The following is a 21,065-nucleotide window of genomic DNA, read 5'->3' on the forward strand; positions in this document are numbered from 1 at the left end:
GCCTGCCTCTGCCTCCTGAGTGCTGGGATTAAAGGCGTGTGCCACCACCGCCCGACCTGGGTTGTCATTTTTTTAAAAATATTTTTTTTATTAGAATCAAACATCTTTTAAAGTTATCTACTCCTATTCAAACATCCAGGTATGAGTTGGAAAGTTTATCAAGAAACTGACTACCGTTGATCACTTGTACTGAATTTTAGGTTTAATTTTTAAACAGATGTAAGGAACATAGTATAAGGAGTATATATGCCCAAGGCTACTTCCTACTTTCTCTCCTATCAGGTTCAGTGTACCTGGACATATGTTGAAGTTGATCCATATCTTGATAGAGAAACTCAGTGCTAGGGAAATTCTCAGAAATCCACGAGGATGATCCCGACTAAGACTCCTAGCAGTAGTGGAGAGGGTACATGAATTAGCCTTCCCCTGTAATCAGATTGGTGACTACCCTAACTGTCATCATAGAACCTTCATCCAGTAACTGATGGAAGCAGATGCAGAGATCCACAGCCAAGCACCAGACCAAACTCCAGGAGTCCAGTTGAAGAGAGGGAGGATGGATGATACGATCTAGGTAGGGGTTGATAGGGTTGATATCACGATGGGGAAACCCATAGAAACAGCTGATCAGAAGTCTTGGGATCTCTGGAACTCTAGACTGACAACTGGTGCAACTGAATGCGATCTACCTAGGCCACCTGCATGTGGTTAATAGTTATGTAGCTTGGTCCGTTTGTGGAGTCCTTGGCAGTGGGACCAGGATGTATCCCTGGTGAATGAGCTTAATTTTTGGAGCCCACACCTTTTGGTGGGCTTCCTTGCTCAGTCTTGATGCTGAGGGGAGAGGCTTGGCCGTGCTTCAACTTAATTTGCCAAGCTTTGTTGACTCTCCACAGGAGGCCCTCCCTTTTCTCAGGAGTGGAGCAGGGATGAGTTAGAGGGGAGCATTTAATAATAGCAATGACAATTATGCATCATTCCCTTGTTAAAATAATAACAAGGAGTAACAGAAACCAGGCTCAAAGGGGGGGGGGGCTGATGCGTTTTCCAGAGGATTTGGTGGCATCTCTTCCTGCTGTGTCTGCCACGGTCACGTCTACCAGGAACACCCAGAGAAGATGGAGAGCTACAAGAACGTGTTGCACTGTGATTGAATCTTTCCCTCGTTAACTGAAATGGATGTGCTGGTTTGACACATATTATTTGAGACCACTGATGATTATGTAGGTCAAATAATTTTACCCAGAGTGCAGATGGAGAAAATACATTTTAGTGTTACCAGCAGAGAGACAGACTGTGGACAGAAAACCTTCAGCAATTGCTGCAATGCTGATCATGAAATAAGGAAGCCTCAGGTGCTGCATCTAGTTTCTGGACTAGAGTTACTCAGGATATCTGAGCAATCAACTCAAATAACTACTGTCTGATTGCTACAAGGTGTGAAAGGGCTTCATCTTAGGGGCTGGCATGCCGAACTCTGTACTTTTCGCAAATGAGAATCAAATGATCACAAGGAAAGATGATTGTCAAACTCACTCACTTTGCCCTTCTGTAAGCTTGACTCTATGTTTTGCTAACAGCACACAGGAAGTGGCAGGAAACTAAAATTCAACATCTATGGAGTGTAAACTTTTCCAGATATCCAGCCGTTAAACTGCTGTAATCTCACATTGAGGACTTTTGACATGATTGACATGTTCCGGATAACCTGAATAAAATAGTTAAGTTATTAAATGTATTTATAGAAGTGGGAGGAGGAAACAATATCAATCTAAAAGTAATTATTCTTTCTGGACAGTGTTCAAAATCCTTAATGAGCTTCTATCCCCAACTTTGCTGAACGCAGAATATCTCGTTAATCAAGACAGTTTGTATGCACCTACATAAATATAATTGTATGCACACATGGGTATTTAGTAGACCCTTAGCATAATTAATTTGTACTTGGGAGCCAGAAAATGTAATATATTATTTGATTTTTCAGTATCAAAATCCAAATACTACAAGAAGTTCTAGAAGGTACACACTAAGGACAGATACTCTAAAATGTATTCTACTTACCTTCATGAATTCACACATATACATATAGACATGCTCACTGTGTTATTAGAATAGTATGAATCAGTAATGTTTGTTTCAAATTATTGTTCATGGAAGCAAATACGCTCTCTTTAAAAATGTCAAAATATTTTTCCCTTGAGAAACTACCACTATAGGAATTTATTTGCTAGTTTTTATCAATGCAGTAAAAACATTCATTTACTAAAGAATTGATGTTGAAATTCAAGAAGTGACAGATGAATTGTTATACTGCAAAACTGCTTGCTTCACCAGGTGGTGGTGGTGCATGCCTTTAACCCAGCACTCAAGTGGCAGAGGCAGACAGAGCTCTGTGAGTTCGAGGCCAGCCTGGTCTACAGAGCTAGTTTCAGAACAGGCACCAAAACTACACAGAGAAACCCTGTCTCGAAAAACTAAAAGCTAAAAACCAATAACAACAAAAAAGCTGTTTGCTTCAACCCAGATGCTTATGTGTGTCCATCGTGCTTCTAAAATTTGGGCTACCTGTAATAAACTGCCCAGTTTTAATGAGTCATCTCCTCACTCTCCAGACCTTCATGGTAAACAGAAAAAAATATTTCTCACTCCCCCCTTCGTAGTAAATATTATGTTATGGCCACATGAGGATTTTGGAGGAAAAAATAAAGAAACAAATCCCTATCCGTATAAATCAATGTTGCTACATTAATCTACCCCAAGGCACCAACTTGTAACATATTCTTTGTTTTGTAGGTGTTATAATTAACAAAATAATAAAGTAAATTAATCTTTTAAATATGGGAATTTGTATATAACATTTAACCTTTCATCAATGAAAACATGCAAAAAAAGTGTTCCAGTCAACTGTTCATCTCTCTGACATGCGGCCCCCAGTGTATCAGATTTGCTTGGCTTGCATTTTTTTAATGCTTGCCCAATTTTTTTTTCTCCCTTGCTTTGTGGAAGGCTGAACATGCCCTCAGGGCAGCAGTCAATACTTTCTGATGAATAGAAAGAACGTTGCTGACATAGCAAAAGCTTCAGAAGGCTTTCAAAAAAAAAAAACCCATGATTATCATTATATTTGGTACAGAAGTCTCAAATATTGATAGCAGCCAATGTAATTGTTTCTCCCCTTCAGAGTTTTTATGTCATCTCTCTTCAGGCCATTCATTTCTGGCTGTATGTGGCAGTGAGGTGAAAAAGGATGGCAGCCTAGACCATTCCTGGGGGTTCACAGCAATGCCTTGCAAGATTTACTTTTTTGTGGCTCGCGTTATCGCGTTAAGTTACAATGTAGACAGAACTAGTAACACTGACAGGCTGGGGGTTTCCTTGTCACCTATTATGAAAACAGCCAATGTGAAAGTTAGATTGGATAGACCAGGCAATGCTCTTCAGTATCCAAGGGAGTTTAACTAAATGAGGGACAGCGTCACTTACTTCATGTGCTTCGCTTTCGGAACGGCATTTTCCCCATTGGTTTCTACTTATCATCAGGATTTGAAAGGAAGAAAGTTTCTGAGTAGAACGTAAGCCACAGTGGGAAGGTCAAAGTTTCTTAGCATAGATAGACCTTTGTTTGTGCCAGGGGTCACTCTAACCTTGAATCTATTCTGAGTTGAGCTGGACACTAAAGCAACAATTTTAGTGGCAATCACAGCGACCTTAAAGGGATGCGTCATGCTCCTTGTTAAACCCTTAGTAAACTAATCTGGTGTTATACTACATTATACTACATTTGTGTTATTCCATTTCCTGTTGAGTTAATGAAATACTCTGGGCCTCCTGCTGCATAAAACAATTAAAGACATTTCAATGGAGACTGAGAGACTGACATCAAGCAGACCCATCTCTGCTTGCACGTCATGAGACCCACCTGGTTCATGACGTCACAAGTCCAAGAGAGGGGCTGTAGCAAGACAGAAAGGCAGAAAAGGACTTGAGACAGGCTTGCTTGTTTGCTTGTTTATTCATTTGTGGGTGTTTTACCTGACTGTATGTGTGTACATCATATTTGGGTCTAGTGCTCAGGCTACATGACCGTAGAGACTAGGCTTCTGGCATAAGACTCCTGTAACAGCTAACTGTATCTAAATAATAGAAACATTCATACTGACTGTAACACTTAAGTTTCAGTTCCAGTGTTAAGAGGAGTATGGGACACAGTGAGTATGCTATAGGGTATGATAAGTCGCTGGTTATAACCATAGATTTCTTATCCACCCTCATCCACAAAAGTCGCTTAACAGAGACACATAAAATCCATATTTGAAAGTCAAGGTAAAATTTGACTAAATCCGCAATATTGAATCCTATTAGTAACAATGCTTCTACCATGGAGGGCTAAAAGCTTGTATGTACACTTTCCAGAATAGTACAAATAAAATAAATGAACTACCTTGAAAAGATCAGCGTGCATACCCGCAGTGCAAGAGATCAGGTAAATTAGCTTTTAGCTTGTATCCAGTAGTACCAAATAGCATACATGTGTAGAAACAACACACTTAAATTCATTTCTATGTTCAAATAATATACGGAGAGAACACTGCTTTCCTTTAGGTAAGCACTGATTTTTCTGAAACTTTATTAAATTCTAAATTAAATTCCAAATCTGTTATTTAATTCTAAAACCAAAGAAGTTCATGTAAAAAATCATAATCATCTATTTGGATTTCTTTTCTTGAAATGAATATTGATGCTTAACTAGACACAACATGTCTGTAAGAGGAACAATGTCTACAATCTTTTATCCAGAAAGTAGAGCAAATGTAGCAGCAACAACAAAAATACGTGTTTTGGTTAGAGACAGTTGCTTCCTCCTATAATCTTAATGTCTTACTAGTGTCCAAAAGATATATGACAAGATAACATATTCTAGTAATCATGACAAAGCATAAGCTGGTTTGAGTGTTCTATTATGCAATAATTTTATTTTATTTTACATTTATTATTTGTGTGTGTGTGTGTGTGTGTGTGTGTGTGTGCGCGCGCGCGCATGTGGTGGTGATTCACATGTGGAGTTCAAAAACCTGCTTGTGGGAGTCAGCTTTCTCCTTCCATGATGATTATTCTAGAGATTAAACACAGGTTCTCAGGATAGGCATCAAGCAATTTTACCCACTGAAACATCTCACCAGACAAGTTATGCAACATTTTAATTAGCAAGAATGATAGTGATGACTCAGTGCATAAAGCACTTTGTCGGTGTTGATAAATTGATATCAGGACCCGCTAAAAGCTTGATAAAATTGCATGACCCATGTAAGATCCCAACAAAAAGTCAGTAATTCCAGCTCACCACAGCAAGGAGCTAGAATGCTAATGCTAAGACAAAAGATTTTCTAGATGTCCAAGTAACAACTAGATAGAATGCCCGGATCACTCCCAAAGTTTTCTTATGGCATAAATATACATGCCGTATTGTATAGGTTCCTGCCACCTCAATATGCACAGAAATATATACACACCAACATGCACATGCACAAACATATCATTCACACTCACATTCACACAGAGAAGACAATATCATGAGCGATTACTTTGGACTATTTGAAAGCAAATGTTATTGTCCAGTAGCTGAAGTTCAAGGGCAGACCTCTCTATATGTAACTGTAAAGTGTTCCTCTTCTATTCTCTTTCATGTTGTGAAAAATCACCATGTATATATTTTATGGAACATATGCTTAGAGGTGTAATTCAACATTTAATATATAATTAGATGTCTCAGACTCTATCTAAACAAAGATATAAGAAATGCTTTTATTAGCCTTCAAGTGAAATGAAATAGTAATTTTCACACTTAATTGATTAACTGGAAGCAAGAAGCATCATTAGTCTAGAGATATTAGTAACAATGGAATAGTCACATTTTAAGCATTTTTAGATTAAAATCTCTATTGAAATTGGAAGCTGTGTAAATATATTCTTTTCAGTTCATAAAGTCATGATCAAGATCAAGTCCAGCTACAGTAATGGACCGTAATGGATATAAGACAGCTTTAATCCAATTTGTTTATATTCAGACAGAAGCAGAACCACGATTTCATTTTTTTCTCCTAATCAAAATTTTCTAAGAGGGCTATCACATGGGTTTCTATATAGAAAAATGAGTTGTAAAGTGGAAATAGTCACATGGATTTATTGTCAGTCCCTTAAACATAATAGCTATGTCAACTTTTGAGTCATCTTTCTCATTTCTCATGGTATGAATTACTTTATTGATTAGAACACTGCGGTTTGAGCGCATAATGAAAACCTGTAATGAAAAACTCAATTTAGAAGGAAGTCATATTCTCAACAGTGATAACCAATTTTTCTGTTCATCATTTTAATCTATCTAGCAGCGTTTCCCATGCGAAATCAAACTATCCCTGAATCGTGATTATATGTAGATAATCAATTAAATGGAAAGAGTTACATGCAATATGTAAAAAGGTAACCTCTCATGGGAACAAACTAAAATGTTAATATTACTATAGTCAATAGTTAGGTATGCCACTGGAGAAATAAATAGCTTTGTTAAGGTATCTTGAGAAATTCATAGAACAATATTTATATGTGTTTGGAGAATTATATGTAAATTATAAGCAAAAGTACCTATTAAACCTATAAAATCACTCATCTTTTTAAAATTTATAGAAACCTGAAGCCACTATATTATAGGACTTTATAATGCATTGCCTTTTTAATCTTCAAGGAACTCAAATAAATGACAATGAAATGTTATTTTCTATTAAGAAAAAAAATCAATGGGTTTAATGGAAATTTAGCAACTTCTATCAGTGTTTCGGTTCAAACCAGAGATTTACATGACTTTAGTGTGTTTTTTGTCATTATGTGTTCATTTCTCCTTCAAGTGCCAAATTTAATTTATCATCAAATATCATAATCCATTTACAATGTATTTATCTATATAAATAAGTATATAAAATTTGGCTATTTTTCTATTATCTTTTTTATGAATGTTAACTAAGAAGAATTAGCACAGGTACATACCTATATCTATGTATTTTAAATGTATTTAAATTTAGAAGTTACAATGGCATAGTTATGTTACTGGCTATGAAAGCTTATAGCTGTCATAATAGAGGATTCAAAATAAGCTGGGTATGGTCTTTCATCTCTGCAATTCCAGTATTAAGAGGCTAAGACAGAGATAGATCCCAAATATTGAAACTAGCTTGGTGTATATAATGAGCTCTGGGTTAGAGAGAGAAAGTAAGCAGCAAATGCTGTGATAAAAATTACATAGCCATTATAATTATATTAATTGCAAACATTCTTTTTATTCTTATTCTATCCTTAATTATAGATAACATTTTTCTTATAATGTAATTGTCAGAGCATTTCATACATGTATACACATGTGTGTACACAGATATTATTTCTACAAGTATTTTAAGACATACTGAACCACGCTGTCTTTTTATTACTTCATATATACTGCATATGCACATAATATGAAAGATATTTCTGTAAGTCTCCCCCTTTAAATATCTGTTTATGTAAATCCAAATTATTTTCTACTATGAAAATTCTGTGATATCAATATTTATAATATACCTTTATACTTAATATTTAAATATAAGTTATAATGGAAAAAATTTAGTGCAATGATTTATGAGGGACACTTTCATTTCTTTGTAATCCTGTAGAACATCCCATGTACTGAATATTATTGCAAATTTAGGTGTATAGTGAGCAACTTACATACTTCACTTATCTAATTAATTTAAGAAGATCTGAATTAATTGTGCTTGACAGAGAGTTAAATAGATTTTCTTATGTTTTCCAATCTCCCTGACTGTAATTCCTACAAAGTCCAGAGCTATATTCAAAGGAACTGTCCCTGAATGAAGGGGAGAGAGGGTGCAGAAGACAAAATGAGGAGAGAGAGCTAAAATTAAAGACCATTTCAGAAATTGTATGAAAACCTACTACAGAAGAATCTGCCTTAAATCACATATGTGATACATATTATTAATGTTCTAATATTTTGTAATTTTGCTATATGTTCTAGGATTTAATAACAATGTTATATCAAATTTTAACATTCATAGCTTTAATAAATATTTTATTTATTGTTTAAATTATCTTTACAGATGTTTTCTCTACTATGTTATAATCACTTTAAAATCATTGTTTGCAGCCCTTTTTATTTGACTTGAGAATATTGCTTTCTTTATACATAAGAGATTTTAAACTGTAAGACCTCTCAAATGATATATTTGTTTTGAAAACATCCAGATTTTAATATTAGAAGTGACTCCAGAACCATAGATTAAGCATTTTTATTCAGTTTGATTCTCATACACGATTTAAATCATTTGGCTTTGGTTTATAAATTGCGTCTTTTCATTTATTTTTCTTAATAAACTGATATACTTGTCATATTTCTGTGTCACCTGTGTTCCTGAATAATACATAATCATACAAATATGAATATATTTTTTCTAAACTATTATAAAGTATCTGGTTGCAGAGCCTTTCCCAGTATAATTAAATATCCAGTGTTACTCTGCTAAATGGATGTTTAGGAAAGCAATTAGAAATTGGAAGCAATTAATACTGCTATTACTTAAGGGAAATTGTAACCTAATATATTAACCAAGCAACACAAGATTTACTTCTTGTGTCTTTCTGAGAGTTGATGTTGTCCAATTAGAATATAAATGGCAAAGGGAGGGAGGAATTCATTTATTCAAATTTTATTACAAGTCAGTTATAGATCACAGACTTTATATTATGCACAATACATGCTTGTTTGCTTGTTTACAATAAAGTTGCTGAGCCCATGTTGAATGTGTGCCACTTTTCTGGAGTTGGACTTGAGATATACAAAAGTAGATGAAATTTGTTCCTCCCAAACTAAGGGACACCATGACAGGTACCCACTTGCAGACACCAGTGACTCTGCGTATTCTCAGCCTAATTGATGTTTTGTTTGTATCTTCTGCTCTTCTGGTGTTCTCTCTCTCCTCTCTCTCTCCTCTCTCTCTCTCTCTCTTTCTCGTGTGTGTATGTGTTTGTGTGTCCATGTGTGTGTGTATGAGAGAGAGAGAGAGAGAGAGAGAGAGAGAGAGAGAGAGAGAGAGAGAGAGAGAGAGAGAGAGAGAGAGAGAGAGAGAGAGAGAGAGAGAGAGAGAGAGAGAGAGAGAGAGAGATGTGTTCTTAAACCTGCTTTTAAAAATTCTGGCTAATTATAACAGCACAACCCTTTGAAGTGCTGCTTGTCTGACTAATATGTCTCAGCTGTGTACCACTGTGTTTAATAAACATTGTGATGACTTCTAACTTCCTTTACTCTGTCACTTGGACTTGAGGCACCCAGCACCTCACCCTTCACAGTCTACTGTATCTCACAAAAGTCTCTGACACTGTTCTGTTAATGTTTGTTGTCTTTTCCTTCAGGCTGTCTTTTTCCTTCCTGAAGTCAGTCCTATAAGTGAAAGGTCTCCATCCCTTGCTTCTGCTGGTAACTATAGCAACAACACTTACTAGACACAGGGTCAAGCGTTTAGTAAATATTACACATTTGGTTCTCAAAATGATCAAAGAGGATATTGGTGAGAATACATTGATCAAAAGCAGAAGCCTTGTTCTTGATTAATATTTATATCAAAAATATTAACTACTGTGTCTTCATCATTAAACCAGATATTTATTGACTGCCATGTCAAAATCCCTTTTTCTTTTATTGCATTTTTCATGCTGATAACAGTGGTGTCTTTATAAAGCTCCTGTTTTCTCTAGGTCTAGTCACCTATATGAAAACATTTAGCAAATAGTAGATACTTTATGTTTACCTAGTAGAAATGTTTGAAGTTGGCCACTGCATCTCTGACTTTGTTTATAGGATCCCATTTCAGGAATAACAATCTAGCAAAAAAAAAAAAGCCTCTTTTTTTCCTAAGTGATATCAACTGTTACATCAGGTGCATCTGCTCCATTGTTTCCTACATCTCAAATTTCATCATCCTTAAGTGCTTAACTAACCCTTATTTATGTTTTAGGGTAATCCCAAATGCCAGCTCATTTTGGTATCAGCTTTAGAGAGAGAATATGGACATTAAGGAGATTTGGAAGAGCATTGTGGTTGTGTCATTTTAGAAACAGCTTTTACACCAAGTTTCATAAATTTGATCATCGTATCAGTACTTGACTTCAAGGGTTATTATTATTTTTATTGAGTTAAAGCAACTAGTGCTTTGTACATGGACAAATGCACAGCAGTTTAATTCTTAACTCTGACCTACCCTGAACGTGGCATTATTGAGTTCACATTTCATTTTTAGAATGTATAGAAATTTTGTCTGTATGATTTTAAAATGTAGCTATGTGCCACCCAATAGATTGTGTAATACACGAGCATTGTATAAATTAGCATTATCAAAATTATCATATGTGACAGAATTATAACATGCTTTCTTGACATGAATACAAATTTTGAGGATTTTGTTTATTAATTATGACTTGTCATAAAGTATAAACATACTGTGTTTATAACAGGATTGAGTTTTTCAATTGACTGGTATCACATAGTTTTATTGGTTTAGCATTTGAGCCAATCAATTAAATAGAATCACTCAAAGGCAAAAGTTTCAGGTCTCGCTAGAATGCACCCTTGTTTAAGGCAAAAGCATATAGCATAATTATTTCAAGACAAGAAGAGCTGTAAAGAAGGCTGAGCCTTGGAAAATGAAGGTCAAGATCCAGGGAACATCATGGCAGGCCTGAATCTGTTGTCATTGGTAAGTGGTTAGCATAGTTACAAAGGAAAGTTTGCAGATACAATGTCTATTTTAGTACATTTTTAAAATAGCCTATTTAAATACATTAAAAATGCTTTCATGTAGTTCTGGTCTGGTAAAATCTAGCAAAACAAAAACAAAATAACAAAAACCCTGTAACATATTTGAGAATCCGTATTTCTCCTTTATCTTTGTGTAATCGCAATTTCCTGTTTTAAATCTGTCAGAAGTCTAAATCCCTAAAGAAAACAGAGGATAGAAACTTCTTAAATATTTATTAATGACTATGAATTATTGCTTTCTTCAGTGTATCTGCTTCAGTGAATATGCCTGATATGTCTTCAGTGATGGTTCTTTCCATAGAACTAATGAAAGGCTCAGAGGATAAACACACTGCAATTAGAATCCTGCCCAGATTTTCCTTTTAATATCTCTCTATATTATTAATTACCATGTGTATTTTTACTATGTGTATAATTATTATGACATTATAAGAGAAATGAAAGTTGGGTATCTAGATTTTAATTTAAATTTACTACAGGTGCAGTTTGGGAGACAGTATAAAAGCATTCATTGAAAGATGGCCAACAAATTTCTTAGGTACAGAGAGCAACAGAGATGTGATTGTTTATTATGCCTATTAAAAAGAGCGCACTGAAAGTGAAGCATATATCAAACCATGAATGACCTACTTACCTTACAGAAAGGAAGAAAACATATGGCAATGAATGGTTTAAGTCATGTGACTTTGCACACTCAGAGGCTCAGAGTCTTAAGCTATTTGCCTATCTTCGCATTGCTGAATAGCTACATCATATAAACTTGCCCTTAGGTTTTTGAATCTTAAAATTTCAAAGTTATGATAAAAAGGAGGGCTGAATGTGAACAATTTGTGTGATGTTTATGACACTGAACTTGAAAGCAGGTTGTGGAATGAAAATTGCTGTTTTGCTAGTATCGTTTTGACTCAAGTGAGGAACGAAGTTCATAATACTAAATTCTGGAGTTGGTATACCTTATACCATCCTTAACACATAGAAAAACATTTCAAATGACCAAATTGACTGGATCAAAGTCAACAATGAATATCAGTGGAAAAAATAAGTTTTCCAGTGCTTGCTGAGGGTCTTTTAGGTCAACACACTAGGCTGATGCCTTTAAAAGAGCGATATGAGTCTGTGGTCTACATCACACATGATAGAGTGTCTGCCCAACATACACAAGGCACAACTTAAACCCCCAGTACCATAAAAGTTTTTTTAATTAAAAGAACTTAATTAGAAGAGGGTAAAGATGGAAGAACTTGATTTAGATGCAACAAATGCATCCGTATTGCTTCTCTGCATAATTTAATTATATTGTGATAGAGGCCAATATCTTTGACTAAGTCACTCAAATATGATTAAACGTTTATTAAAGTTCAAAATGACATAAAATCAAACATAATTAGAATATGCAAACTGGAAAGAAAGGTGAATATCATTTACTCACCCTTATGCCAAGAGGAAATAAATCAATACAAAGGGTGCACATAACTCCCTCTGTTTGATAAAGATGGGAATGAGTCTAACTAAAGCTTTCCCAACATTCATTGTGGTATATTTGAAAGGATGCAAAATTGTCCATATTGTCTAAGAGTATAGTCTTTCATGTAGCTATTAAATCCAGTGACCAACAGCAGCATCAAACATGTCTCTTACAGGAGGATAATACTCTTATGTAACATCAAAATTGATACTGTGCCTGAAATTGTATTTAATGTGGTCAGTAATTATTACTGCCATATATATATGGTTGTGCATTTTGCTATTGAGGGCCAGATATAATAAGCTTGGCTTCAGCATCTTGTACAAAATTCATTTATTATGAACACCACAATTACATTCAATGCAGTAATAAGTTTACCCCAAGGGTAATGATATTTGAGAAAATAGGTTCACATCTGTTTCATTCTCAGGATCATAGTGAAGTGTAAAAAAAAAAATCAAAGTGCAAAAATAGCCTATATACTTCTATACACGTTGTTGTTTCTAACACTTCCTTTTTACTTGGGTGTAGAAGTGATTATGTAGCAATATTTCCTTATTTGATTGAATTCGTTTAAGTTATTCCTACACAATAGTGCATGATAACTAAGGAATCTTAAACATTTAAAGAAGGATGCAGGAAAAAAGAGAAAGAGAATAATTCGTGACGATGTGTAAATTTATTAAGATCAATAAAAAATCAGTACATAGTTTATATAAGACTAAAAAACCCAACAACAACAACAACATACCATTATTATAGCATCCACTATGTTCATATGTTGTGATTTTCATAAAATATCCACATTAAGAGGATTGACTTGTCCATTACGAACATGCAAAGGAAGAATAGCAAGGGGTGTGTCTCAGTGATAGCATTCACAGACTGTACGTTCAATCTGATTGTTCCACAAAGGAAGATGAGTTTCAAGATAAATATCTAGTAGTAGAAAATAGAATACAAAGTCATAGCTCACTCCCACATACAATAATTAGTTGAATCATTTAAAACAAATTCTTCAACTTGGAGGCGAAGATTCTTATTTCCTACAATTTTCCCTGTTCAAATTTCTTGACATTTTGTTAATTTCACTAATGACTCATTGGCATTATGCCTACAATTCTATAGTTAATTATGCAATTCTATAGTTAATTATGCAAGACTCTAAAGGGAATGAAAGCTGCAAAAATTTTTAGTGTGTCTCCTCTTAGTTGTATGATCCTTTTTGAGGTAAAGAGGTATGTAGTCCGTACTGTAAAAATTCTCTAATTTGTGTAGTGGCATTTCATCTTTACTTTAATAAATAAAGCTGGCCTGAAGGTCAGAAAAGCAAAACAATCAGCCACTGGCTCTTAACCTCCAACTCAGCCTGAAAAATGGTGATCCTGCTTCCCAGAAACCCCAGAATGAGATTGAAACTGAGAGCTGTCTCCTACCATGGGATTAAGAGCATGTACTACTATTGCCTGGTTTCTAAGGCAAGCTAGTGTGTGTGGGTACTGGGACTAAAGTCATGTGTGATCGCTGCCTGGTTTATCAGGCTGGCCAGTGTAGCTGTTTCATTTTTCTGACCTTCAGGTAAGCTTTATTTATTAAAATACAAATGAATTATCACTACAAACTTGAAGAAGGAAAATACCAATGTCAAAACTGTAACACTTGCTTGTTTTCCACACTGAATTCATTTAATGATTTTTTTAAATCTGGTATCCAGTTGTTTATATTTATGATTTAAACAACTGCCTGATTTTTGTGCTTGTCTAGTTAAATGGACAAAATGTGCTCAAACATATATTTCATATTTATCAGATGAAAATCAATCTTTGGAATGTGTATGTGAATGTGTTTGCTCATGTCAGTGTACGTTGTGTTTATACTTGTGAATTCATACTTTGCGGTCCAAAGAACAACCTGAGTTCTCCAGGCTCTGACCAGCTGTACTTTTGAGACCAGGTCTGAAAAGCCTGAAGATCATCAAGGAAACTAGAGTGCTGTCCAGCAAGCCTCAGGACCACCCTGTCTCCAATCACCAGTCATATAATTAAAATGGTATAACACCATTCATGATAAAATGTTCTTTCTGGGGATGTAACACAGGTTCTCATAGTTGTAAAGCTGAGACATCAACCTAGCTTGAATGTGAATTATTAATGTATATCTTTTCTTGAATATAATGAGATTTTACCAAATGTGACTTATCATGTATTTTCAGCTCAGTTAATATTTGCAGTATGCATAATAAAAATTGGCCATCAATTTAACACTCTCAATCATTATATTCATTTGGTACATCCAGGGTATATTTTTCAACATCATGCTCTGGATATAGACACACACATACCATGTTCTGTCAAAAGTAGTAAGTTTTGAATGTCATCACTATTGTTTCTATTTATGACCCTATGGATTTCTATCAGATACAGTAAAGGTAAATGGACCAATGAAAATGCAAATAAAAACTTACATTTTTTTATGTTCCTGTGTTGTAGTTTTGTGGGGACCTCCTGGTGAAGTCGCCTACCTTCCTTTGATTACATGCACTTCATTTGTGCTATCTGTTTGTACTTCATCCCATTAAGAGCATAAATCTAGGGCCTGCAAAATGACTGTTGGTTGGGAAACTGTTGGCCTTAAAATGTGACAAGTTGTGTTTGATCTGTAGAACTCACATAAGAAGGCCGCATCCAGTGATCACACACTGAATTGCAGTACTGGAGACATGGAAACAGCGCGATCTGGAAAGTATAGCCCGACAGTTCTCAACCTGTGAATCACGGACCCCTTTGCAGATTGCGTATCAGATATCCTGCATATCAGATGCTTACATTACAGTAGGATAATTACACTTAAGGAGAAGCAATAAAATAGTCGGATGGTTTATATATTTGGGGGTCCCCACAACATGAGGAACTGTATTAAAGTGTTGCAGCATTAGGAAGGTTGAGAACCACTGGTCCAGCCTAATTGGTGAGATTCAAGACGAGGAGCAAATCTGCTACAAAGAAAGTTGATAGCTTTTCTGAGAAATGGACCTAGAGGTTGACCTCTGGCCTGAACACACAGAGAGCTAAATGTGTGAGTATGCCTTCACTCATAGGTGCTCTTGCAAAAACATAACTAACACACATACAAACACCCCCACACAGTCACTCTCTCCTCACACACACAATAAACCTGCTTCCCAGACATGAAATTAGTTTGCTCTTAAAAAAAGCTATTTTAATCAATTGAGCTCACCATAATTAATAGTACACAATTGTAATCTTAGAATTAAAAGACAAAAACCTTCACGGTTCGAGTACAGGATCATAATAATGACATTTTCTTAACTAGGATATGTCTGTTTTAATCCATTTGGCATGGTTATACATTTGTTCAACAAAAAAAAAAAACCCTTTTAAATATTTGTACTATCGTTGGGGAATATTATTTTCAGGTGTATGACTTTTGTTTATACTGCATTTAACTCAGTGAAGCTGTGTTACTCTGCCTGTCCTAATAAAGAGCTGAATACCCAATAGTGAGGCAGGAGCAAGGATAGGCAAGGTTAGCAGGCCAGCGTGTATGAATAGAAGAAGAGCAACAAGAGAACAAAGAGAAGAGAGCGCAAAGGCCAGCCCAGTAACGTTGGAGTAAGATTTACAGAAGAGAAAGATGAAAACCTAGAGGCGAAAGGTAGTTGGAACTCTTTAAGAACTTTTTAAGATAGGAAAAGCTTTTTAAGATAGGAAAAGCTGGCATTGAAGCGAGCCACACTAAGGCCAGGCATTCAAAAGTAATAATAAAATCCCTGCGATTTATTTGGGAGCTGGATGGTGGGTCAAAAGACGTAAAGATCACACAATATTTTGGTGTACCAACTTTGGACTCGAATAACCATCTAGAGCATGAAAAAGCTGAAACAAAAAAATAGTATGCGGCCCCTTTAAAACAGGCACTGTTGTTCAGCTGGGAGCCCTAAATAGAAACTAGAAATGGCAAGCTAAGTAAAAAACCACTTGTGGCTATTCAAGTACCAAATTCCATAGCTAGAAAGGTTTAATGTAGTTCTCAGTCAGGACCTTCAACAGGGCACAAGCTTTAGATTTATCTCAGGATTCAACCCCAGACTGGGCAGAGCCAGCTGCTGGAGCATGTGGAATATCCAGTTGTAGTAATTTAACAGTCTAATGTTTGCTCCTGGGGTCAAAAAAGACGAAAAGATACACAGTAAAAAAAAAAAAAAATCCAGACAGAAAAATCTCTAAACAGGTTCCAGTGTGTTTTACAATGTGCATAGCCTTAAGAAATAAAGAAAATGGTTATAGGCAGTCATAGAAAGAAATAAAGAGATTAAAAGTAATAAAGTGATGTTTTCAAAAAACGGTAAAAGTAACATGAAAGAAAAAAAGCCACGTAAAGAAGAGAAACACACAGGATGTTAGGATCTTATATGCTGTCATGTTGATTTTGAATTTTTTGATTGCTGAAAAGCAAAGGACGGCTGCTTAGAGACCTAAAAATGAAAAAGGGGCTGTGGGAATAAACCAGCCTAGATATTTTATGAATATCTTAAATTTTAAAATACTCAAAAATGCATTTCTCAAATGGAAATAGAAAATGCTTCGGAGAAGAGGCTGTGGATTTTTTCCATATTGATTTGGATTGGATTTGATCAGGGGAGACCTCCTGAGACTTGACAAGTGATATCTATCAACAACGGTTATACGTGCTCTTCCCAGGATTTGGCCATTACCTCTAATTTTTTCTTTGGGATCTCAAAAATACTTCATCCACATCCAGCAGGAAGCAGTCTAGGGAATGAAACATCCACATTCTCAAGGGAAAAGGGGCTGTGGGTGGCCTTTGGTAATTTTGTGGGTCATGGATGTTTGTTATATTTCGGGGAATATAGGATAAAAAGACAACTATTAATCTAAGATGATACTTTTGCATTGACATGGATTTTGGTTTATGGGTACAAATTTAAAGTCAATTTTATTACACTGTATATATGTTTTTACTTTTATTTAAAGGAATTTTGTATAATGATACAAATTTAAGGTAATTTGTATTACAACACACTGCATATATGTTTCTACTCTTGTTAAAATGATTTTGTATATTGCTACCAATTTAAGATTCTTTTTGTTACACCGTCTTGTGTATATGTTTTTGCTCTTGGTTAAGGTATTGAATCTATGCAGTTGATTTTAAAATGTAGGTCCAGACAGAAATGCCTGATGGTCATAATAAAGAGCCCAAAGGTCAATAGTGAGGCAGGAGCAAAGATAGGTGGGGCTAGCAGGCAGAGGGTATAAACAGATGAAGAAATCTGGGAGGACAAAAGAAGAGCAACTAGACAACAAGGGAGGAGGATGCAAGGGAACAGGTATCCAGCATGCAGCAGCCATGGCGGAAGAGAAAGATAAAAACCCCAGAGGCAAAAGGTAGTTGGGATAATTTAAGATAAGAAAAACTGGCAAGATACAAATCACACTAAGGCTGAGCATTCATAGGTAATAATAAGCCTGTGTGTGATTAATTTGTGAGCTGGGTGACGGGCCCCTGGAAAAGCCAAAAGAGTAAAAATTCACACTACATGCCATGGAGCAACAAGGACAGCTACTTTACTATATACCCAATCAACATGAGTGTGCTGGTTACTCTTTGTTGCTATGATAAAATATCCTGTCTAAAAAAAACCCAACAATTTGAAGAAGAGAGGGTTTATATTAGATTACAGTTACAGAAGGGTAGACTCCATCACGGGTGGAGAAGGCATGGTGGGAGGAGCAGAAAGGAGAGAGATCACATTTCATTCACACAGAGAAAGAAAGAGGCTTGAACTCATGAACCTGCACAGACCATCTCTAATGATGTAATTCCTCCAGCAAGACCTCATATACTTAAAATAGGCTCTTCACATACTGTTTTTTTTTAGACATGCACTATGTAATAACCATAATTACCTCAATCTCAAAAGCATTATATGTTATATTATTTGAGGCGTATAAAAGATCAGAAGAGAAACACCAATTACTTCTTTTTCTTCAAATTATTCACTCAAAGTCCTTACCCATTTTCTCTGTTGACAAGACTTAATAGTTTGCTGAGATTAATGGGCTAAAAAGTCCTCGCTTTAGGGAAGGGAAAGAAATCATAGGAGCATAACAGAATTATGGAAGGAAAAGATTGAAAATTTGTAGATGTCATAAATTAGTTTGAAATAAAGGGTTAGCAGAGGTTAGTTATTGAATTTAAGTCAAAAAAGAAAAATATTTCTATTTACACTTATCTGAAAAACATGAAGCTTCAAGTGTTAGCATCTTTATAATAAAAAAAAACCTTTGTTTTTCTAATCTGGCCAAGCTATTGGGTACGTGTAGCCAACTTGTGACTAACAAAGCAGACAGAACAAAACAGCCCATGAAATTAACTGAAGAGTCTGGAGGTTCATGAAAATTAATAGCCCAATATGTTTGTATGTTTAGGAAAATTTAAGATATTAATATATCTGTGAATGGCTCACTAGGAGACATCTTACTTATATTAGCATACTTTATTTTTTGTCTTAACCATAGTTCATTTTTATCCCATTACTCTATTTTAATGGTTAACATATTTCTGTTTTAATTAAACACCAAGCTATAGATATTCTTCTCAATAGCTGACTTAGAAACATCTTCAGAGTTATTGCAAAAGAGATTCAGATGAACAAAAGGATTATGACCTTGGAAGTAATGATAAAATCCCTAGACCAAAACAAAATACAGCTACTAGCAGCAAATTTTAATTATGTTAATCTATTAACAATTAATTAATTGTTAATAGAGTGTACAGTCCCTCAGAACATAACTGTTTCACCCATCTTACCTTAAGAAAGAAGTTGTCATAATCTGTCCTGTATAAAAATTATTGTTGCCCTGGAATAAAGAAAATCGAATATTACTAATGTAGTCCAATAACTCATCACTAATTTAAATAAATGAACAAGAGCCAGAGACAGCCTCTTCTCCCATTAATAGGCGTCCCACCCAAAGACCAAGCTACACAACTACCAGATATATGCAGAGGGCCTCGGTTAGTCCCATGCTGTCTCTGACTGTTTTACTGGCTTTTGAGACCCTACTCCTCATTCTGGGTTGCCTTGCCCAGTTTTAAAACAAGGCGAGGTGCTTAGTCTCACTGCAGTTTCATGTACCAAGTTTTGAACCACGGAAGTTCTGCCTTTTTCTAAATAGAAACAGAGAGGAGTGGATAGTAGAAGGGATGTTGGGGTGACAGACTATAAGAAAAGGAGGGAGGGGAAACCACAGTCAGGATGCAAAATAAAGAAATAAAAGATGAACAAGGTTTTATAAAAATTGGCTATTTTCATGAAACTGACTTATCCTTATACTTACTACATTTTATAAATATACATAAAATACACAACATATTTAGCATAGTTTATGATACCTATTATAAAATGTTCTTCATTGAATTAAACTATACATTTAATGTCATCAAATAAAAATTGAAATTGTATGTAACATAACATACTACAAATGTAACACATACAATTATCTTTTAACATAATTGATTTTATACTAAACAATGAATTATACATTTCAATGTTTCACTTATGTTCTGGCCTATTCTCTATATGAAAGTAATTTTAGTCTACAGTATTGAGTTTCTCTTCACCTAAGAACACATATGGTAGTTTGCTACCAATTTATCCAAGTTATTGATTTTTCCATCATCTATAAGGGCTCACACCATTCACGAGATTGTTGCTGCTACAACATTATAAATTCATTGCCTGGAACACAGTTTGCTATTGAATGTCTGCCAGACTATGTTAACAAGGATAGTCACAGTAAAACCGAAGCTATAATACAATGAAAATGTCAAACAGATTCTGTAAGAATTGCTTACTTCCAAAGTCATTTGCATCTACCTAACCAAAGGAAGAATAGGAAATAAATATGGTGTTAATTATCACTAATGCTTTATTGTATAGATCAAAGTACCTTTTATATTATTAAAAATTAACCACTACTATGGTGCTACCCTGAATTACTAATGTATCTCATAGGAGGAGTAATGATGCTATTTTCTTGACTTCAGCCCCAAGTAAATATTAATTTCATAAGATCACATTCATTTGTAGAAATCCACAGGCTATTAACTCAGATATCTTCAGTGGATAAATCATTAATGTGAAGATTGTCAAAACTTAGTAATAATATTAAGAATTATAACATCATTACTTGTCTTACTTTATTGTTTGGAAATGTATTGACTTTGTAAATATTTTCTTATATTTGTGCAAATGTGTACATGTGTATAGAGTTGTGTGTCAATGAGTGTGGGTATCTATGGAAATAAATTTACATACAACTATGAGTCCCCCCCCCAACCAGGTTCTGAGAACTGTACTTGGATCCTCTGTAAGAGTAGCAACTACTCTTTTTTTTTTTTAAATTTATTTATTTATTGAGGATTTCTGCCTCCTCCCCGCCACCGCCTCTCATTTCCCTCCACCTCCCCCGATTAAGTCCCTCTCCCTCCTCAGCTTGAAGAGCCATCAGGGTTCCCTGACCTGTGGGAAGTCCAAGGGGATCCAGGTTTAGTAAGTTGAGCATCCAAACCGCCCAGGCCCCCCCAAAGCCAGCACGTGCAGTAGGATCAAAAACCCATTGCCCTTGTTCTTGAGTTCTCTGTAGTCCTCATTGTCCGCTATGTTCAGCAAGTCCAGTTTTATCCCATGCTTTTTCA

At 35.3% G+C, this 21,065-nt stretch overlaps 1 protein-coding gene across 3 annotated transcripts in view; it reads right to left on the bottom strand.

The window, feature by feature from the left end:
• The window catches only part of Mgat4c (MGAT4 family member C), a 160,015-nt gene that overhangs the window by 14,770 nt on the left and 124,180 nt on the right, over positions 1-21,065 (bottom strand). Inside the window, exons 2-4 of one of the 3 annotated variants that reach the window (XM_013350306.2) lie at positions 19,176-19,225; positions 1,541-1,708; positions 294-388 (exon numbers count right to left, since the gene is read on the bottom strand). The gene's annotated coding sequence lies outside the window, so the exon portion shown is untranslated. The remainder of the gene's footprint in view (positions 1-293; positions 389-1,540; positions 1,709-19,175; positions 19,226-21,065) is intronic. The other 2 variants (XM_026784575.1, XM_005358114.3) reach the window with 2 other exon arrangements.

This window comes from Microtus ochrogaster, chromosome 24 (genome assembly GCF_000317375.1).
Source record: "Microtus ochrogaster isolate Prairie Vole_2 chromosome 24, MicOch1.0, whole genome shotgun sequence".
Lineage (NCBI taxonomy): Eukaryota > Metazoa > Chordata > Mammalia > Rodentia > Cricetidae > Microtus > Microtus ochrogaster.